Here is a 20365-nt window from a genome sequence, read left to right on the forward strand (position 1 = left end):
AGTCCCCAAGGAAAAAGAGCCTATGAGTGCTAGTGTTAATTTACCACTCCTTCTAAGTGTTCTACTCCTGCTAGTTTCCTTTTCTAGCTAACTTTCCTTAGTAGCTCTTTGCTTCTAAGAACCAGAGACTGAATTAGTTTCTAACATTCATAAGCTTTAAGATTTTTTTTTTTTAACTTTCCACATTGCCTTAAATTCGTCAAGTGTGTTATGGAGGGGAAGGCCATATATCTGAAGCCTATCAAGACATCAGCCCTGTTCACTTCAGCCTCACGAGTCCACAAACAGCTTTTCTGATTTTTCTTCATACTAGCAATGATGCCCTGATCTTTAGCCATGAGCCAGCACCAAGAACTGATACATCCTCCCTGGGGGGAATGAAGCACCTGCTGATCTTCAGCTCTGAATGGTTCTCTACTGCCCAAAAATTCAGTCCATCCAGTCATCACTGTTTACAGACCTATCCAATGTCTTTAAAACATGTTTGTACTCTGTGTGGTTTTTCTAAGTGTTGTCAATCAGAGCACAGGCCTGTCAATTAGACTAGGATCCACTTCTCATGAAGGAAAAAAAATGGCATTTTTTTACTCTGATTAAAAAAGTGTAAGTAGGTTGGTGAGGGCCCACCATAGCTAAAAAAATTGAGAGAAAAATTGTGTGCATTTCTATGTTAGCAAAGCAAGTTGTCATTTACTTAGCATGAGTGGAGAAGCCCAAGGAGGTTCAACCCCGATACCCTTTCCCACTTGTCTGCCATGAGAGTAATCTCTTCTACTACAACCCAACCTCCTCTTACCTATAGACTCAATACTTTGGGTTATGAACAAAAAGCATGTTTATTTCCTTTGACAAAACAGGGAGGCCTCATTTTCTTGGTTTGGCACAAAGTCCTCAGTTGGTGGAGAAAGCAGCTTCTCCAGATCTAATTAATACAGGACATATAAAATTAGCACCAGCATCTAGCACACTTTGAAAGACATGAAGAGTCTAACAGTGAGGATCACAAATTATAAATTATAAATGTAAGCAGGTGTGGGAAGAACTTAGGCAAGGTCTCCACCAGCCCCTGTGTGTATCCAGCTTTACGTAACAAGCTTGATATATGGGAGGTGTTACTAATAGCCTACTGAATATTTATTCCCCTCTTCCTCCTTATTTACAAAACCCCAATTTTGTTTGGGGAAGCAGGAAACAATAAACACAGATAAAATGCTTTGTCTCTCAGGCTCATTTGCAACTAGGGTTGACCAGGTGGCACAATTGTGTTTGGTATTTAAGGGGAAATCTGTCGGATATGGAAAGTTTGTTCTTCTGGTTACAGAGATAACCCCAGCTGGCATATGCCTTTTGTCCTTCCCTCTTTATCCTGCTCCCACCTAGAACACACTTGTGATGCCTGAAGATAAAGCAGCCATTTTGAAAAAATACCATAAGGGATATTTTCTTGAGAAGCTGCACTACCCCAAACGACCAACCTCCAGACTTCTTGTTATGTGGGAAAAATAAACCTTATCTGTTACATGCAGCCAAAGGCAATCCTAGTTGATGGGGATGAGAAGTTTTTACAGGTTTATATAAACGTACAATCTAGTAGAGTTTCTGAGAATTTGAGGAAGGTATTTCAAAAATGAGGACTGATCAACTGTGCCATAAAGGAAAACATGGAAAGAAGAAGGCCTTATGGGAATAATGAGGAAAAATAGTGTTAGGTTATTGGGGGTTCACTGGGAACATTGAGTGAACATTTTCCAAACCCATTCATCACACACTACAGAATTATTTATACTTGCCTTTGCTATCTATACCCCGAAGTCCTTCTCATCGTAGCTTGTGTTGCAGTCTTTCTGCCTCTCTTTCAAAATGTACCCCCAAACCTTTCCAAAATTTGTCCTGAGCAGGATCTTGTTATTCTTGCCTATCTCCTCACACCTTTACAATCTATTTTCTTCTGCAAGTGCGTCTTGGCCCTTTCCAAAGTAACTCAACTAAATTGGTTTGGTTGCTTTGATTTCTCCTTCTTACCCATTATCCACATTTGTACAATGACACCAGGAATAGAACTTACAAAAAACAAAATTATCTTTAGCATGAAAAGGAACGTGGGAGTCCTTATTCCCTTTTTATTATTTTTTAATTACACATGGATATGCGTAATTAAAATACACTCTTACACACATACATTCGTGTGCCTTTGTTAACACGTAGTATCTAGAAGAATCTTACTCAAACAAGACGTGCTATAATAAGGATCAAATGTCAACTCCCACCTTGGCCCACCCCTCTAATTTAACATGGCTAAACTATAATTTGCGTCACTCAATCCCTAAAACGGGAGCTTAATCAGCACATTTCATGACATTCAAAGCAATTCAGAAAACTACTTTTGAAAAATAACATAAAGCACCACACATTCCATAAATCCTCTCTCCTTCCTGCAAATCTGGAAGATGGGAACACCCTTTCCTCTCCCTGAGCATGTCCAGCCTGCTTCACCGACTGCCATGTTACATGGGAAGCCCCAGTTTCAGTCCCCTTTGAGCTCTCAAGGCCACATCCCAAGAAACACTTCCTGCATTAGGAAACAGTGCCCTTGCTTCTAAAGCCACATCTCAGATTTTATTTTTGGTTTCTGATGCCCTTTTTATTGTCATCTGTCTTTCATCAATCTCCCATGGAGACTTCCAGCTACCAGTACTAATGACATTATACACAGTACTACCATTGATGCCAACATGAAATGGAAATACATATTTTTTTTGTTAGAGTGTATAAACTTCCTGGTTTAATGAAGCAAAGCTACACTGAAAGTTTATCTAACTCCGTTTATAATAAGAAAATGCCTTGGTGCGTGTATTTGTGTTGTAAAGAAAAGCTAAAATTAACACTTTTAAGACCACCTCCAACACACGAGTAAACCTCGTTAGAAGCAAAAAAGAAAATCAAGGTAAAAGTTGATTAAAACACCAAACCAAATTAAATTTGATCTAATAGTGTTTACTTGTTTTAACATCTGGAAAAGTTTGGGCATACACTGCAAACATTTTTAACCTAATTTAAAAATAAATTATGCTTAGTTTCCACAGATGTATTTAAGTTAGGTCCTTTTAAAGAAATCATTCTTTAGGATTTTTTTTTTTTTACATTTAACAGGCAAGAATTTGAATCATAAGGTGCCAATGGAAAGAGTATCTAAATATCTCCCCTAATGGGCCCTCAAAAGAATAACCCAATATTTAAAAAATACAGTTTACAAAGATCCTATACCCTCTGCTGGGTGAAAAACAGAAATATGTGGAGGATCTCCTCAGTAGGGGTTGCACAGGAGTATTTTCACCTGCGGAGAAGGGAAAAAGAAGTAGCTGACAGGGCCTCCCCACGGATCCTGACTACGAGGATATGCACTAAACTCCAAGAAAGTGAAAGGCTCCTGTACAGTTGAGGGATTTAGCTGATATTCCTATGGGCTCTAAGGAAAGGAAAATGCTATGTCTCCTGCAGCCCTTATAGGCTCTGCTCTTCCCATCTCTGCCCAACATATATTTCCCACCCCCCCACCCCCCCCCCGCGCAGTGGCCAAAGTGTAGAAACTATTCTCCCAAAGCCCATGGTTGTTTGGTGTTAAAGCTTGCAGCCCTTTCACCCCATCTCATATACCAAGGAAGCCTCTACATGCTACTGGGTAGGAAAGAGTGGGGTAGGTATTTATGGGAACAGAATTTATTTAGGTATTTATTGGGCAGAAAATGGTGAAAAGGGAATTTGAAGACCTACTCTCACCTTGATCAAGTCTAAAGCCCTGCTCTTCTGTTACCAGGAATGTAAAGATTTGCCTCATTTTTGGTTGGCATCAGCTTAGCTGTTTACAGGAATCCAGTTCCCCAACACCCTACTTCTCTCTCTACCCCTCCTCTGCCCTTGCTTTGTCAGCTCCATCTTTCCTGAATTCACAAAATAGTCTGTAGCTTCTTGATGGATGGGGTCATCTCTTAGACTTATTTTTCATCTTCCCAGTCACAGCCTAACATAAGCCTTCCTGAGTACACAGCAGGCGGTGAGTTCTGGGGGTGGAGGGTGGTATTGAGAAAACACAGGGTTGATTCATCTTTTGTCTGTGGGCTTTTTCAGCACCCATTCAATATCCTAGAAGAGAGTTATTACTTGATACAAACAGTACATAAAAATGTAAGTTGTAAGTAAGAGAAACGCCCCCACTTTTCCCCCTCCTCTGTTCTCTCTTCCCACGGCAGTGCACCTTCTGGATGCAGCCGAGAGCTTGCCCTACTAAGGGTTCAGGCAGAGGCTGTGAGCTTTGTGTGTTTGGTAAGGGCTGTGGTCAGCAAAGTTGGTTTTCTTATTAGAAAAGTCTGTTTTATACTGTGATAAAGCTTCACACTTGTGATTTAAAAAATTCTGTGGCAGAGACATAACCTCCCTCTAAATTCTCATCTCATGGCGTAACTTCATCCACAAACTCATAACTCAGAGCAGCCTGTGGTTGAAAATCATGTACACATTTACTCCTTATTTCTTGTTGCTAGAGGGTAACATAGGTTAGCCACAGAATAATCCTTAAAACAGTAAGAATCATAGCTATACCTCTCTTTTCTCAGCTGAATAAGCGTCAATAAACAGTGCATACCCCTTTAGAACCTAATCAATTCTGGGGCACCTGGGTGGCTCAGTTGGTTAAGTGTCTGACTTCAGCTCAGGTCATGATCTCACTGCTCAGGAGTTCAAGCCCCATGTGGGGCTCTGTGCTGACAGCTCAGAGCCTGGAGCCTGCTTCCAATTCTGTGTCTCCTTCTCTCTCAGCCCCTCTCCTGCTCACACTCTGTTTCTTTCTCTCAAAAATAAACAAACATTAAAATAAGAAAACACAACAAAACTAATCAATTCTATTTTTTTCTACTCCCTTTATCATTACGTTTTTTGCTCTTCTACCTGGAACACTGGTTGTCAAAGTATGGTCCCTGGACCACCAGCATTAATATCACCTGGGAACTTAGGAATGCAAATTCTCCAGGTTTTTTCCCAAACCTATCACATCAGAAACTCTGGATGGGGCCCAGTAATGTGTATTCTAACAAGAGATGATTCAGATGCATGCTCAAGTTGGAGAACCACTGACTAAGTACCAGTAGCCTGGCTTTATAGGAACTAAGTGTCCTGGGCATCTCAGAGAAAACAGTTGTCACCTTAGCCTTCACACTTGTAAAGGTAGGACAGGGAGAAACACATGAGACCCTGGGGCACGCCTCCAGACAGTATCACTATATAAAGCATAGTCTGGCCAATCCACATGTTAGCACTGCTATCCTGATTGAAGGAAACACCCCAGAAGACAACTGACTTGGAATTTGAGAGGAAGTGATTGCACATCATAATCAGTAAATTGCGTGGGGATGAACAGAAGCATCTGCTACTAACATTTTCAAAGCTACATTTTTCACAGGTACATTCCAGAGTGTAACAAACCATTTCCACATGTGGGGGCTGATCTTTCAACTATATATCTTACCTGCCTTTTGTGTCATCACAGATTTCTTTAGAAGTTAAAGTTCACTTCAAAGTCATAGTGAAGCCAAAAACTATTCCAGGTGCAGTGATGAGTCTTCAGAGATGTTGGTGATCAAGGGCTAGGCAGAACCGTGAATTAGGGGAGGGCTGCTGGAGCTAAACTGCCTTACTGCCCCTCTCACTTCTGAGATGCCCCTGGCCCACTTCAATTATATGGATGCATATTAGAATCCCTGAGGGACCTTATTAGCATATCGATGCTTAGGCTCCACTCCTGGAAGTTCTAATTTAGTTATTCTGGGTAGGGTCTATGCATTGGTACTTTTAAAAAGCATTCCACGTTCTTCTACTGTGCACCCCAATTCTAGGACCACTGAATTAAATGAGTATTTCTTGAGTGCTTACTATGTGTGAGTTCCTAGTAAGGCAATAGAAGATTCCAAAAAGCATAAGGAAAGAGGGTGTGTCTTCAAGAAGCATAGAGTGGTGGGGGTGCCTTCGTGTCTCAGTTAGTTAGTTGAGTGACCGACTTTGGCTCAGGTCATGATCTCACGGTTCGTGAATTCCAGCCCTGCATCGGGCTTGCTGCTGTCAATGAAGAGCCCACTTCAGATCCTTTGTCCCCCTCTCTATCTGCCCCTCCTTCACTCATGCTTGCTTTCTCTCTCTGTCTCTCTCTATCTCTCGAAAAAAAAATAATTATAAACAAAGCATAGAATGGTGGAATGTGGAGCAAAATATACACACCTAACTAGAACCCACAGTGGTCTATAAGTGCTGCATTAGAGTTACTCAGTTACCTGGGTTAAAGACAGGGTAGAGTTAATTCTAGACTTGCTTTTAATTTGGTTTTGGAGGATTTTTATCAAACAAGGGAGAAAAACCATTTGGGACTGAGAAAATGAAAATAAACAGAAGTGTGAAGACAAGAAAGTTCAAGAATTTTGTAGGGATCAGTAAATACTACATAGCCACTGCATATAGGGAATGAGGTTAGCAAAGTCATTCAGGCCAGCTTTTAAAGGCTTTTTGAATGTCATGGTAACAATTTGAATCTTATTGTCAATGAAACGTAATGTTATGATATGTGTTTTAGAAAGATATATCACTTAGAAGATAACTACTATTTCTACCGATAAAACTGTTGTATGTTTTAGCCAATTAAACAAACACTCATTGATCATTTCATTTACTCTGTTGCAAATTCCTGCACTAGATACTTTGAGGAATTAAAAATGCCCACGGCAACTGTTTACAATCATAATTGATTGTTGAACCTTACACTCTTTTATACATCTATTCTACCTACAAAATAGAATTTTGTGGGATAAATAGCCAACTTCTGTTACTGCTAATTCTTATTTCTAAAAAAAGTCATTTGTTTATGGTAAAAGTAGCACACTGGAGCCACTTAGAACATTAGCCCAGATCACCTGGCTGACGTAGTATTTGTCAGATTTCTCTGCTGTAACCTTTTCTCCCTTTCCATGTATACACTTTGAAAGGGAGTAACTTTGCACACCGCCTTGAGGGCAGAGTGTCTACATAAATAATTGGGACTGCTACATGAGACATTTGTCTACTCTCCCTCATTTGTTTTATTCAATCATTAATTTATATTGCTATAAACTCAGATATTTCTTTTATACTTTGTATTAGAATCCAACACTGCATTATTTATTGTGGCTTTTTTTTCTTCACTTGTCTGGGCAATTTTCCATTCTTTTAAATCATAATTCTAAAAACATGGTTATATAACTAAGTATTCAGGTTGTTATCAATTTTAAGCTGAGCTCTTTCTATATGAACTATGGTATAGGGATGTTTGTGATTGCAAAGAACAGAGCTAACATCACTTCCATTCTTCAAAAACTAATTTGGGAAGGAAGAAGTAGTTAATGTGGGGTACTAATGCCAGCTGTTATAAGCAGTTATTTGGAAATCCAGGAGAATCTGAACATCCTAGAAAACTAGATATTCAATAAATGATTCTCTTCACCTAACCCATTCTACCTCACAAATGTTCTTGGGTTGCCTTTAACAAGAAAAGAGCACTCATTTCTCTCTACGTTTGCCATTAATATCAGCATTAATTACACCCTCTGCCAAAATATGCAGAATATTTAAATTGTCACTAACTCTTATGATTCTAAGCAGACTCCCAACACTGCTGTGGTGAAATCTGGGAGGTTGGTCAGGATGAGTCCTACAGTTTCAGGCTGACTTTGGGGAGAGATCCGATTTACCATGTGCAACCAGAACATTGCTCCTTGATTTTCACCAAATGTCTGCAAAGAAAGCAACTTGTTCAAAGTCACTGTGTAAGAAGAGGAAAATAATAAACCTCTTAAGATACATATTGCCAAACCACGACCGTACCCATATGTCAGTGAGGGCACAGAAGAACATCTTATCCTTTCTGACCTACTGTGCACTGCCCATTGGTCTTCCTTCAGTTCACTGGGCTCACCTTCACCACCTGTCAAGGGCCCGCCATGGGCCTCTCCACTCACCTTCAGTAGACGTTCCCAACCACTCATAGGATCTTGTTGACAAGTGTACTTCCTCTTCTTGGACATCCTCATGATAATGAACCCACCTTGGTCCATCCACAAGCCCAGCAGGAAACTAGAGCATCTTGAGCAGATGCTTCCTCTTGACTCCAGCCTTTGGATGAACATTATTGGCATCTCCCAACTTCTGGAGTCGAAGCCAGGGGAAAACGTTAAGTACCCCTTGATCTCCTTACAAAACTAAAGGAGAGCATGACTCTAGACTTCCACGTACACTTCCTCTTCTGGCAAAAGAGCTTCTTTGCCATCTGTTTCTGATGTTTTTTTCTTGTCTCATCTTGCCAAGCAGACTCACAAGAGCTCTCCCCTACTTCTCTGCTGCTTTGTGAATTCTCTCCCAAAGTGTTTACTGAATCCTCCTACCACTTAAATTGTTCTATTCACTTATTAACCTACAGACCCCAGGCCTAACTTCAAGGCACAATTCAAAATTTACCTACCCCTAGGCCCCCTGTGAGCTCCCATCCCAGAAATTTCTCCTATCCTGCCCACATGGTGTATCTTCTCTTCTGTAGGAATGGTCTGTTATTCTTCCTCTGAAGGCAGAAAGTGGGTCCTATGCATCCTTTATATCCCTGAAAGCCATGAACATCAGGAATCATTTTCTAATGTATGTGTGCATGAGACCTGTTGGTAAACCACAGAAATGATCCTACAAGGGATATGGAGCTGATATTTTCAGCCATTTCAGGTATATGGATGTGGATGAAGAGCAGCATGTGGATGAAGAGGTTTGCTGAAAGTCAAGTCGGTACTTATCTTTGCTCCCTTCTCCAACATCATAAAAGATATGAACCCCAAATGACAACTAAAGTGAAAGAGAGGATTATAGATAGTTAACAAAATTTAGGAAACAAGAAGAAGATAAACAAGTAGTAACTAAAATCTGATAGCCAGTCAAGGGTCCATGGAGCCAAAAGGTGCCAATCGATTCACCCATACAACTCTGGAACAGCACAGAGATGGGAGGGTGTCAAGTATCTCCAAATGCTGAGGTGTAGATTGAGCCTGCTCACACAACCAATCACCTTTCCTCTAGCCAGGCACAAAACAGCTTTCCCCTCTGGAGACACTTTGGACTTGAGGTCCCCAGTTTCAGTTAAAGGCAAGGGCAAGGTACCAAAATAGAAAGGGAAGAATGTAAGTAAACATCTGCATGTGAAATGGTGAAACCCACCATCTTTCCCTGACCAGCAGCCAGAACACGGGAGCCAGACTTGTCCTTGTTCTCCCCAGGCAGGGAGCTGGAGAATCCTCCCAGAGAAACTGGCCAGCCCCATGGGAAGCGAAACCTACTGATCCTGGGGACCCAAAGAAACAGCCAGGTCCTCACCCAATAATCCCAAAGCAAAGTCTACAGATTACTGAGCACACCTCCTTTCCCCACCCCAATCATAGCTACCAAACACACACACACAGGTTCACATCAGCTTTTTAGGGACTCAACTTGAAAAGGAATCTTTGACTGTATGTTAACTATACTGGAATGAAAAAGAAATTGAATCTCTGTGCCATTCACTTGTACTAAGACATCTGTGCTAAGTTTCTAATATGAGTCTAAACCAAAAAAATAAAATAAAATAAAAAAGAGAGAGAGACGGAGACAGAGACAGAGACAAAAAGAAAGAGAAAAAGGCAGGGTGGGGAAATTACTCAGAGGAAGTAGAAGAAATTAAGGCAACTGAGGAAACATGAAACATTTTTTTAAAGAATATTCTTAGATATAAGAAAAGATATTAAATCAATGCAGAAAAGAATAAGTGCTAATAAAAAAAACACTAGATAAGAACTCTGAGAAACTCAAAGTCTCATGGCACTTAAAATTATTATTTAAAATTCAATAAAATATATAGAGGATTAAATTTAAGGAAATCTATAAAGCATAACCAAAAAATGATAGAAAAGGAAAACAATAAGCTAGAAAATTAAAGATAAACCCATGAAGACTGACATTCAACTGACGAGCTAACTGGAAGGAAGGGTCAGAGAAAGAAACTATAAAAATACATACTGTATAAAATAGAAACTATATATTTATATATGATATTCTTGAGCCAAGGGATATGGTTTTCCAGATCAAAAGGGAATATAGCCTGCCCACCATGTTGAATCGAAAAGAGGATTCGTCAAGTCATGTCATCGTAAAATTTGGGATAAAGAGAAGCCCTAAAAGTTTCCAGAGAGAAAAAGCATACAAACAATTTTTCCCACACAAAGAATTAGGAATAACGTACTGCCTCATACTTTTCAAAAAATAGCATTGGGAGCAAGTTAAAAGTAGAGAAATGCCTTAGAATTCTAATCTAGAAATCTATACTCAAAATACACTCAAATATGCAAGTAGAGGAAAAATATCATCAGACATGCTAGGTTTTATAATATTTTTCCACCGTGTATTTTTTCTTAGGGCACTACTAGAAGATATGATTTCCCCCCAATACTAGGGTTTAAACTAAGAAAGAGGAAGAAACCAGGGATCTAGCTTATGAGGCAGACGAAGGCAATTCCCAGGATGACGATCAAGACAAATCCTAGGATACCAGTGATGCATCAGCCCCAAAGCATAAACAATCCTGACTGGCAGAGGAAGACAGGACAGATGGTGCTAGAAGGAATAACTCTAAGAAAAAACAAAGCCTGAAAGATTGCCTGAAGTATTTGTTCATATTGAGAAGTGCTCGATAGCCCTGTTAGAAAAGCTAGGGAAGAATTAGTTGTGTGGATAACAATACGAAACAAAAGAAGGAATTATTGACTACAAAAACTTGTAGAGAAAGATAATGAACAATCGTATACTGTAAGGCTCATCTTTGATTAATATTTACATAATTATATGACATTAAATACTGAATATTGGTTTGACTAAAAGTGGTGCTTAAATATAAAGGGGGAACGGGGAGATGAGATGTACATGTGTTTGTGGCAGGGGCAGATGGGTGATATCGAGAGAGTGAAATTTTCATCTTTCATAGAATTAAGTCAATAGGTAACATCTAAAATTGAAACACTGCAGAAAAAGACAGCAAAAACATGATATGGAGAAATATGGAAGAACATTCCAGATGAAAAACAACAGCAAGGAACACAGTGGTTATTCCTGAAGGATAGAAGTCAGAGGTGGGGAAGGGTGGAATAAGGAACTGCTGTTTTGTATTATAAGATTTATAATGTTATTTGACTTTTGCTTTTCAGTGAAACGGTATGGTATGGTGCTTCAAAGCCCAGACCTGGGTTTGGATTTCATCCCTGACACTTGCCGACTGTGTGAACCTGGTCAGGAATCTTAACCTCTCCATGCCTCAACTTCCCCTTTCAAACAGGAGTACTAATAATGCCTGAATCAGTTAATAAATTAAAACACTGAGAAGAGTCATGTTCACTGTTTCAAAACTATTTGTTAGTGTGATTAAACTACCTACCTATGTTACTTAAAAACTAAAATTTAAATTGAAAAGAATCAAGCACTATGCAAATTTTACTTCTGAAGACTGTTCTTTCTTCCTATAAAGTAACGGTCAGAATCTTATGCTCAATTTTGCTCTAAAATATACCAGTTTCTGTTGCTTTCCTTTTCTACAGAACATGTCCAGGAACACAGAACAGCAACTACTGAGAGGGGTGGGGCTTCCAGAATGGAATGGCTGTGTAAGGAGCGGTCGACACCATCCCCACCATTGCTCAAGCCCTCCCTTGGCTTGGAGATCACAGCATCAGTCCAGAATGCACCAAGTCTGACTTTGGGCTTGTGCTTTTCAAGGCAACAAGTCATAAATCATCCTAGATCACTGCGGTCATCCCGAAAAGACTTGCTGTCCTGCCAGGGTCTCAGACAGAGCTCTTTGTGTTTCAGAAGTGAATGAAAGAAGCATGCAGACACATTCTAGGAACCAAAGCCTTACTCGTTCCTCGAGGGCAGAAGCAGACCCTCCCTTACCGTCCACTCTTCTCTGCCCTGTGCCTTCTTCTGACATCACCCTATGGAATCAGTACACAGTGGAAAAGCTAGAAGGCCTCTGCTGTTTCACTCACGCATACTTCTCTCTTATTCAGCTACAACCCAAGACTCTCATCAGCACCCACGCAAGAGGAGAAACCAGGGTGACCTGCTCCACAGCAGAGCACATATGCACACCACAGTGAAACTAAGTGCTTTCCTTACAGAACGCATGCATGTGAGTGTATGCATGTGAATGTATGCACGTGAATGAGTCTGCTCATAGCTCTAACATCTACTCACTCTGGGACCTTGTATTAATATTGTCAGTTCTCCTGACCTCATTCTGCTCTGCTATAAAATCTGAGTCAAAGAATCAACACCCCCATTTCCCCTAGGGTTAACAAGGCCTGAGGCAATGAGGGGACTCACACAAGGTGACACTGAATTAGAACTGGGACTCAAACCACAGTCTACTAAGCCCAGAACATTGCTCTTTCCATGGTGCCTGATCACTGCCCAATGTCCAAACTATCATCTCCCAATCACAGACTCTTCTATGTGAAAACCGGAATCCCATACAGAAATCCACAGAAAGATAGTATCATTTTTTCATGATATGATAATTTCTTTCCAAGGCTCCAGCATTAGATTTTGAGCTTACCAAGAAATTCCCAACTAAAATAACAAATGGAAGATTAAAAGCTCCAAATCAGTTTTAAACAACCCTATACTTGCATGTACAGTCAAATTGGCAAATCTGACAGCAAGTTCTCAGACAAAGTCATAAACTCACCCTGCTGCAGACCCGCAATACCAGCCTCTCGGGAAGGGAGCTGCTTCTGAACAAGTAACTGAGATGGAGAGCCAATGCTCCCCTCCCTCCCCTCCCCTTCCCTGCCCACACCCACCCAAAGGCCAGTCTCTACCAAGCTGTTTGGCAACTCTGTTCAAGACAGCTTAAGGTCCAGGAGTGGATTAGGAACAGCTAACACTCTGGCAATCATTCTCCTTTCCCTTGAGCCCAGACTTCAGTGGGCGTGCAATGTGGCATTTTGCTTCTGATTTCAACCACTTCCCCAGCAATTCAGCACGAGAAAAATAAGAGCCGGTGCCAGCACAGGAGCAGCCAGCCTCAAGTCCTCCACCTCCCGCCATGGAAAGACCCTTGGTGACCAGGCCATCTCCCATCTCAGGACTTCAGGAGCAGGCCACTGATGGCCTGTAGGATGAGGCAGGAAGGTTCATCCTGTGCTGTTGCCTTCCCTTCAAGCCAAAGAAGCAGATGGGCCTTCCATCCTGCTGAAAGCAGCCTGGGAAATCTACAAGGATGGACAAGCCATTTTGCTTTTAAGCCACTCATGGCAGTTGTTGAAAATTAACATTACATATCCTGTGTATCTGTGGAATTGCCAGAGTTAGGAAGTCTAGAACACAAGCTAGAGAGACACTGGGCACATGATCTTCATTTGCTAGTTCCCCCTGGGTTTCTGCCCTTGCCTCCCTTCCTCACCTTCCACTTAAGTGACAAACGATTCAGAACACATCTCTGAACGTATCATGCCCTTCACATGAAATTATCCAGGGCTCCTCGGAACCTTCGGCATAGAGTCCCATTCCTCGGCATGTGCCTTCAGATGGCCCCACCAGCTTCTTCTCCTGCCAGTTCTCTACTGCATCCTGGGCTTCAGTATTGCGAAGCCATGCATAGCCCAGGGCCTCTCTCACCTCTTAATTGTTGAACATGCATTTCCCTGTTCTCAGACAACCTCCTCCCCCTTTCCAATAGCCCGACACCTCAGTGGAAATGCCAACTCCCTCCAGAAAACCCTCCTTGGCTCCTCCAGTACTCTGAGTATTGAATGTTCCTCCATGGAAGATTCACTATGTTCCTAAAATGACCTCTATCAAGACCATTTTAAAAAAATCTGTCTCTCAGGCTGGTCTCTGAGCTCTTTATGAGGGATAGTAACTTTCTTTTCTGAGTGCCTACATCAGCACCTAGTGAATGGAATGTGTTCAGTGACTGTGTGTTGATTCAATAATTCTTAAGGGCAGAGAATATGCTGTATTCCTTTTTTTGAGCCTTTAAAAAACAGATGCTTCAAGTGGTTTGTGCATGACAGAATAAACCAAAAAACTGTATTTCCTCAACCTAAAGAATTTGTGCTTTGTCTTCAGACAAATGCTTGTCTGAGAGTCAATGATGTCAACCTGCGGCTTTGTCTCTAAGTAGATTGTCATGCCTGCACTCTCCGAGAAATAGTTTGCTACTTGTGTTCCCTCCCTGCTGGCCTCAGGCACTCTGCCTCCCATTCCATTTCCTCCTTCAGGCTGTGAAACACCTCCCTGCAGCCTTCCTTTCCTCCAGGTGACCTTCCATGGAACAGGAGTCCCACCCTACCTTGCTTGCTCCAGATGTTTGAGCCCCTCGGGGGACTCACAGATAGAAAGCACAGGAGAAGCTTGCTTACCTTTTCATTTGGATAACTGCACCTGTGACCCATGGATGGTATAGGCTTCTGGAGGCCCTCCATGTTTCTCACACAGTTCTGTGAAAAAAAAAAAAAAGTCCTCGTTATTGTCTAATGAAGGTAGACACAACAGGGGGGTTATAAAATGAGGTACGATAAAATAAGGGGGTTAAAAAGGATTGTTACTTTACTTCCTTATGCCAGTTCTGCCTCCTGCAGCCTAGAATGTTCACTTTGCAGTAGATAGAATGGGCTGACGTGTATATAAGCTTACTAATGTGAGCCTGAGGTTTCTCTAAAATTGTCAATAATCACCTTTCAGGAAGCAGCAGTAGGCTTTAGCCAGCATCTGACATGGCCTACAAATTTTGGAATCAGCCATTTCTGAGGAAGCCCATTTTTGTAAAGGGGCCACCAACACACCCAATAGACACTCTCTGGCAAGTTTGTGAATTGCTACAACATAAAAAGGCAGGCCCGGTTTGAATTACCAGGCTCCAATCCCTCACTGGAACTCTGGTCACACTCACTACACAAACCATCTGGAGCCTCACTCTGGCACTTTGTTATTTACTCGGGGTCCCAGGTGGAATTAGAGCCCATAATTCACTGACGTCCGCCCTCTTCTCCATGGACAGCATCATACCTCATCTCAGCAGTCGCTCCCTGGCCATCCATCAGCCATTCCAATTTGTGAATCCCTTGCCAAAGTAGATGTTTTTCTTTGGGGATTATCATTATAAATTAATGTTTTAAATTTGGGGACTAGTCTGCCATTTTGCAGAGCATCTTGCCTTTTTTCTCTTAATCTCACATGTCTCAAACTTATAAAGGACCCACTTATTCATCCCATTTTTCCTTCTTCCCTTCATAAAGAATTCTGGTCACCAGCCCACCATATGCTCCAACCTCTTTTACTTCTCTGGGAATTCATTACTAAACCAACCAACCAACAAGTGATGAAAAACTACCAGCTCAAGGTACTCAATGAGAAGACCACTGCTCATCAGTTAAGACTGAGCATGTTACTGAATGTCTCTGTGCCTCAGCTTATCAGAGGATGAGGCATGAAGAAGTCTAGTCATAAAACATGTAGTGGTCCATCCTGGGTGGTAGCAAAGGAAGGGCCCTCTTGGTGAGCAAAAGTCAAAAGAGAGGGAGAGGTATGATGTGTCCGAGAATTGGAGAAGTACAATTGGAGGGTCTTCTGGAATGTAGGGAACAGGTGAAGGAGCAGAAGAAAATGAAACTGAAGAGCATGTGGGGTGAAATGATGAAAGCCCTTGAAAACAATGTATAGAAGTCTGGATCGGTTTTTTCAAAGTGATACAAAGTCATTAAAGGTTTTAAGAAGGGATATCATGTGTTTAGACTGTTTTTAGAAATACCATTGTCAGAAAGACGGAGGCAGCATTGAAGACATGCAGAATTAAGGGGAAAAATCCAGTCAGGGGACTGCAAGGCAGGTGAGAATAGATACAAGCCTGAAGGTTGCAAAGGGGAGACTTAGAGGAGAGAACAGAGCTAGGAGATCTTTAGAAAGATCAAGGGGAATGAGGGAAGGAATTATTTGAGTAAATGCTCAAGTTTCTCAGGTGGATAATTGGACTGACATTGCAACAACAATGGCATCCACCAAGGTAGGGGATAGAGGAAGTTTTTCAAGAAAGGGGGATGAGAAAAAAAAATTGTTTGGGGACATTTTGAGTGAGTGCCTGTGGGACACTCAAAAAGAGCTTCTAGGTGCACCTGGGTAGCTCAGTAGGTTAAGCATCTGACTTTGGCTCAGGTTATGATCTCACAGTTTGTGGGTTCGAGCTCAGCATTGGGCTTTCTGCTGTCAGCACAGAGCCTGCTTTGGATCCTCTGTCCCTCCCTCTCTCTCTCTGCCCCTTCCCAGCTTATGCTATCCCTCTCTCTCAAAAATAAATAAACATTAAAAAATTAAAAAAAAGAGTTTCTAGTAAGAGAATTTTCAAGAAAAAAGGAGATTCATCAGTATATACAGTGTATGAAAACTGAAGACACAGGGAAGTTAAGATCATCCAGGAAGCAGGTGTAGTATGAGCAAACAGGAAGGTTGGCCATGAGACCCTACAGAATCAATAACTAAAGGAGGACAGAGCTTCAAGGACAGAGTGGTCAATTGTGTCAATTATACCATGGCAAGTAAAGTCATGGAGAGCAAAAACCAGAAAGAAGTGGGCTTGGGAATGAATTGGGAGAGATAGTAAATGTGAGCAGTGCATATTGTATTTTGGTAGGCTTAACTGTGAAAGGAGAGAGACAGAGCCAAAGGAAATTGTTGATTGGTTGGTGGCTTGCTGTTTTATTTTTAATAACCTTTTTGTTTTGGAGTAATTTTATTTATTTATTTATTTATTTATTTATTTATTTATTTAGATAGTGTGCGAGCACATGCGCAAGTAGGGGAGGGACAGAGAGAGAGAGGGAAAGAGAGAGAATCTCCAGCATGTTCCATGCTGTGTCAACACAGAGCCCAATGCAGGGCTCAGTCTCACAAACCCGAGATCATGACCTCAGCTGAAGCCAAGAGTTGAATACTTAACCAACTGAGCCACCCAGGTGCCCCTGGAATAATTTTAGATTACAGAGAAGTTGTACAAATAGTCCAGTTCCCCATATTAACATCTTACATTACCATGGTACATTTATCAAAACTCAGAAACCAACATTGTTACATTACTACTAACTAACTTCTGGAATTTATTTGGGCTTCATCAGCTTTTCTGTTGATGTCTTTTTCCTTCTCAAGATCCAATACAGAGTACCACATTGCATTTAGTTCTCATATCTCCCCAATATCCTCTGGTCAGTCTTTATTTTTCATGACCTTGACAGTCTTGAGGAGTACTGGCCAGATAGCCTATCGAATGCCTCACAATCTGAGTTTTTCCCATGGTTAGATTGGGGTTATGAGTTCCGAGAAATTATACCTCTTCATCAGGGGCCACATGAGATCCACATGACAACACTGATGATATTAATTTTGACCACTTGATTAATGTAGTAGCTTCTCCACTGTGAAGTTTCTGCTTTCACTTACCCAACTCTATTCTTTGGAAGTGACTCACCACCAAGTCAGCCCACACTTTGGTGTGAGGTGGGGGTGGACATAGGATTAAGCTCCACCTCTTGTTTTGTTTTTAAGATGAGGAAGATCCTCCTAACTCAGCCCATAATCCTCATTATTTCTCCTTTATTTGAGATAAAGCTAAACATCTGGAATCTCAAGTATGCAATATAGAACTTAATCCTATGAGATTTTATTTTGTTCATTGATCATTTTACATGTGTTATTCAGGGTTCCAGGCAAAACAACTCAACACCTAGTCTGGGACTCATACTATACTTTTGTCTCTGCTCAATCCATTTGGTGACCATGTCCTTTCATTTCTACCTGTTAAACATCTCATATTTAGTCACATAATTGACAATTTGTCAGATCAACTGAATCCTAAATTTCTTACCTTTTCCTTCAGGTAGAACTATCCTCATCCCCAAATCCTGGTAAATGCAGAAAGGCAGCAAAGGAGATAAAACTTTCTCTGTATTATCACCATACTCTAGTGTGGTCAATATGAATACAGGATGACTTAGAACTTGGAACTTGGAACTTAGAAGCTTAGAACTTGGGGTTAATAGCTTAGAGCTCATCCTAAGGAAATGGCTGATAAGAAGCCTCCTTCCTGGCATTTTCCACAGAAATTCCCCAAGAATATGTGTTTGAACAAGAACCATCTGCTTATGGAATGCTTGTAGGATGGGTCCAATCTCAGGAAAGGGCAAGCAGGGGATTTGGGTTCCAGGATCGGTTCTGCCACTAGCTTACTCTGGAAACCAGGGTTCACCATTCCAACTTGCATACCTCAATTTCAGCATTAGTAAAATGAAGGAGTTGGGCTGATTATGATGAATTCAGTTCAATCTACCAGCTGCTTTATTAAACCACTTACCCCTTGATTTCCTTGTTGGGGCTTCTTTGTTAGAGTCACAGGACAGCATGATTGGCCTTGGGAATGCTGTGTGGAAGCCATATCTCAGAAGAATCACATGGAAAAGGGATTAGGGCTGCAGAGGTCAAATTCCAGCTTGGTGAGTTGTGTGAGATAAATGTGGGGAAGCCCAGTGGAAAGAAGGGGTTCCTAACCTCTTGAGAGACAATGCATGCTTCTTCCCAGGGGGCTGGAGGCTTGGCAGCCCTCTGTTGCCTCCAGCCCCATCCCATCAGGTGGGGTTAGCTTGCTGTTGAGCTCACATGACAGATGGCTCTTTCGGTCTCCAGAGTGTTCTCCAGCCATCACCAGGTTGTCAAACTGCAAACAAAAGCCATTCATTGCCCTCATCTTCTCTCCTGAATTCTTTCTAGTTTTGTAACCCCAAAAGCACAGGTTATGCCATAATGATCTGAGGGTCTTCCACTCCTTGCTTATCTACATGAGCCATATTTTTCTGAAACTCAAAAAATCAGCACACATCACCTGACAAAGTGTTTTTGCTATTCCTAACTGCAAAAACAGTTGAGGAAATGTAGTTTGGGTACCAAGATATTATTATTATTATTATTATTTCCACATTACTGCAATGGTTTCTAACATCTTTTCCAGGACTAACCAAACAGAGTTGCGATTACAACTGCCTTAGAAAGTTTGGATGCAAGGTGCCTTATACATCCTTTCTTCTTCCTTTTCATCTCACCATTATAGTCACTACTAGAAGGAGCTCGCATAGTGTCAAGGTGAAAGGTGAAAAGAGGAGTAAGGAAAACACCTGGCCAAACTCACCTGCAGGCAGCAGAAACTGGCACAGAAAGATTGTGACATAGTGCCACTGGCCCCAGCATTTGATCTGCTGATACTTAAAATCCAACTATCACAAATATAAAACTTTGACACCAATTTTTATCCATAATTAAACAAAATGCCCAAGATTATCTGGACTCAAAGTTTTTTTCAATTATTTCCACCTTCAGGAGAATGATTTGAGGGCAGGTGGGAGATTACTGGAAGGTGGTAAAACATCATGTGCCTGAGATGAGAGTTGGCATGGGATCCTTACTTGCTGCCTGCTACAAGTTCTTTAAGAAATGGCAAGCAACTTGCTCCCCAGCAGAGTCTTGGAATGGGAGATCCTCTGACTCCCCATAATCCCAGGGGGAGAGCAAGAGACACCAGGGGGAAATGGCCAGTCTTATGGTAGAGACATTCTCATCCACTGCGTCAGGAAAAACTGGGCATCTCTACCATTATTCAAAAGAGCCTAGCCTGGGACCCCGGGACCTGAGTTCTAAAGTTGGAATCTTCCACTGTAAAGTTAGAAGGTTGATAGCATAATCCTTAACATCTTACCCAACTTGAAAGATCTATGGTCACTTTAGATTAAGCAGGTATTTCTCCAGAATAACAGGAAGCAGGAGAGACAGGGGTAGTATGAACATCTAATCATGAGGAAAATGATGAGAAGTGTGTTGAAGTTGTAAAGGTCCGACCCATATGTGATCCATACAACTTCTCTGAATGGTTCCAGGAAAAACATCTCTCTCTCCTTTGTGCCTTATACTTCCAATAAAATAGCTCACATTCTATTTTGCCCTGGACTCTCTCAAAGGCTTAATTTAATAGCAGAATCATCTAAAATCCATCATTTTATTCGATTTCCCACCCCATCAAAACAAGCAAACAAACAAACAAACTATGAAGTTGGCAGGAATTCCTATCTTCATTTCGTATGGAAAAATTCTGGGGCTCACTGACTTAGAGAAGGTGTCACATATGCGATTTCTTGAGACCAACTGAAGCCTGAATCTCATCTCCACCAGTTCTCTGGAGCTTTAGAGTTTCTTGAAG

General features: G+C 41.4%; 1 long non-coding RNA gene across 1 annotated transcript in view; it reads right to left on the reverse strand.

Moving 5' to 3' along the window:
• Positions 1-18980, reverse strand: part of LOC131484415 (uncharacterized) — a 58900-nt gene extending 39920 nt beyond the window's left edge. Inside the window, exons 1-2 of the long non-coding RNA XR_009248235.1 lie at positions 18476-18980; positions 14499-14576 (exon numbers count right to left, since the gene is read on the reverse strand). This is a non-coding gene — a long non-coding RNA (uncharacterized LOC131484415). The remainder of the gene's footprint in view (positions 1-14498; positions 14577-18475) is intronic.
• Between the last annotated feature and the right edge of the window lie 1385 nt (positions 18981-20365).

The sequence above is a fragment of the Neofelis nebulosa genome, chromosome 9, assembly GCF_028018385.1.
Source record: "Neofelis nebulosa isolate mNeoNeb1 chromosome 9, mNeoNeb1.pri, whole genome shotgun sequence".
NCBI classification, from domain to species: Eukaryota; Metazoa; Chordata; class Mammalia; order Carnivora; family Felidae; genus Neofelis; species Neofelis nebulosa.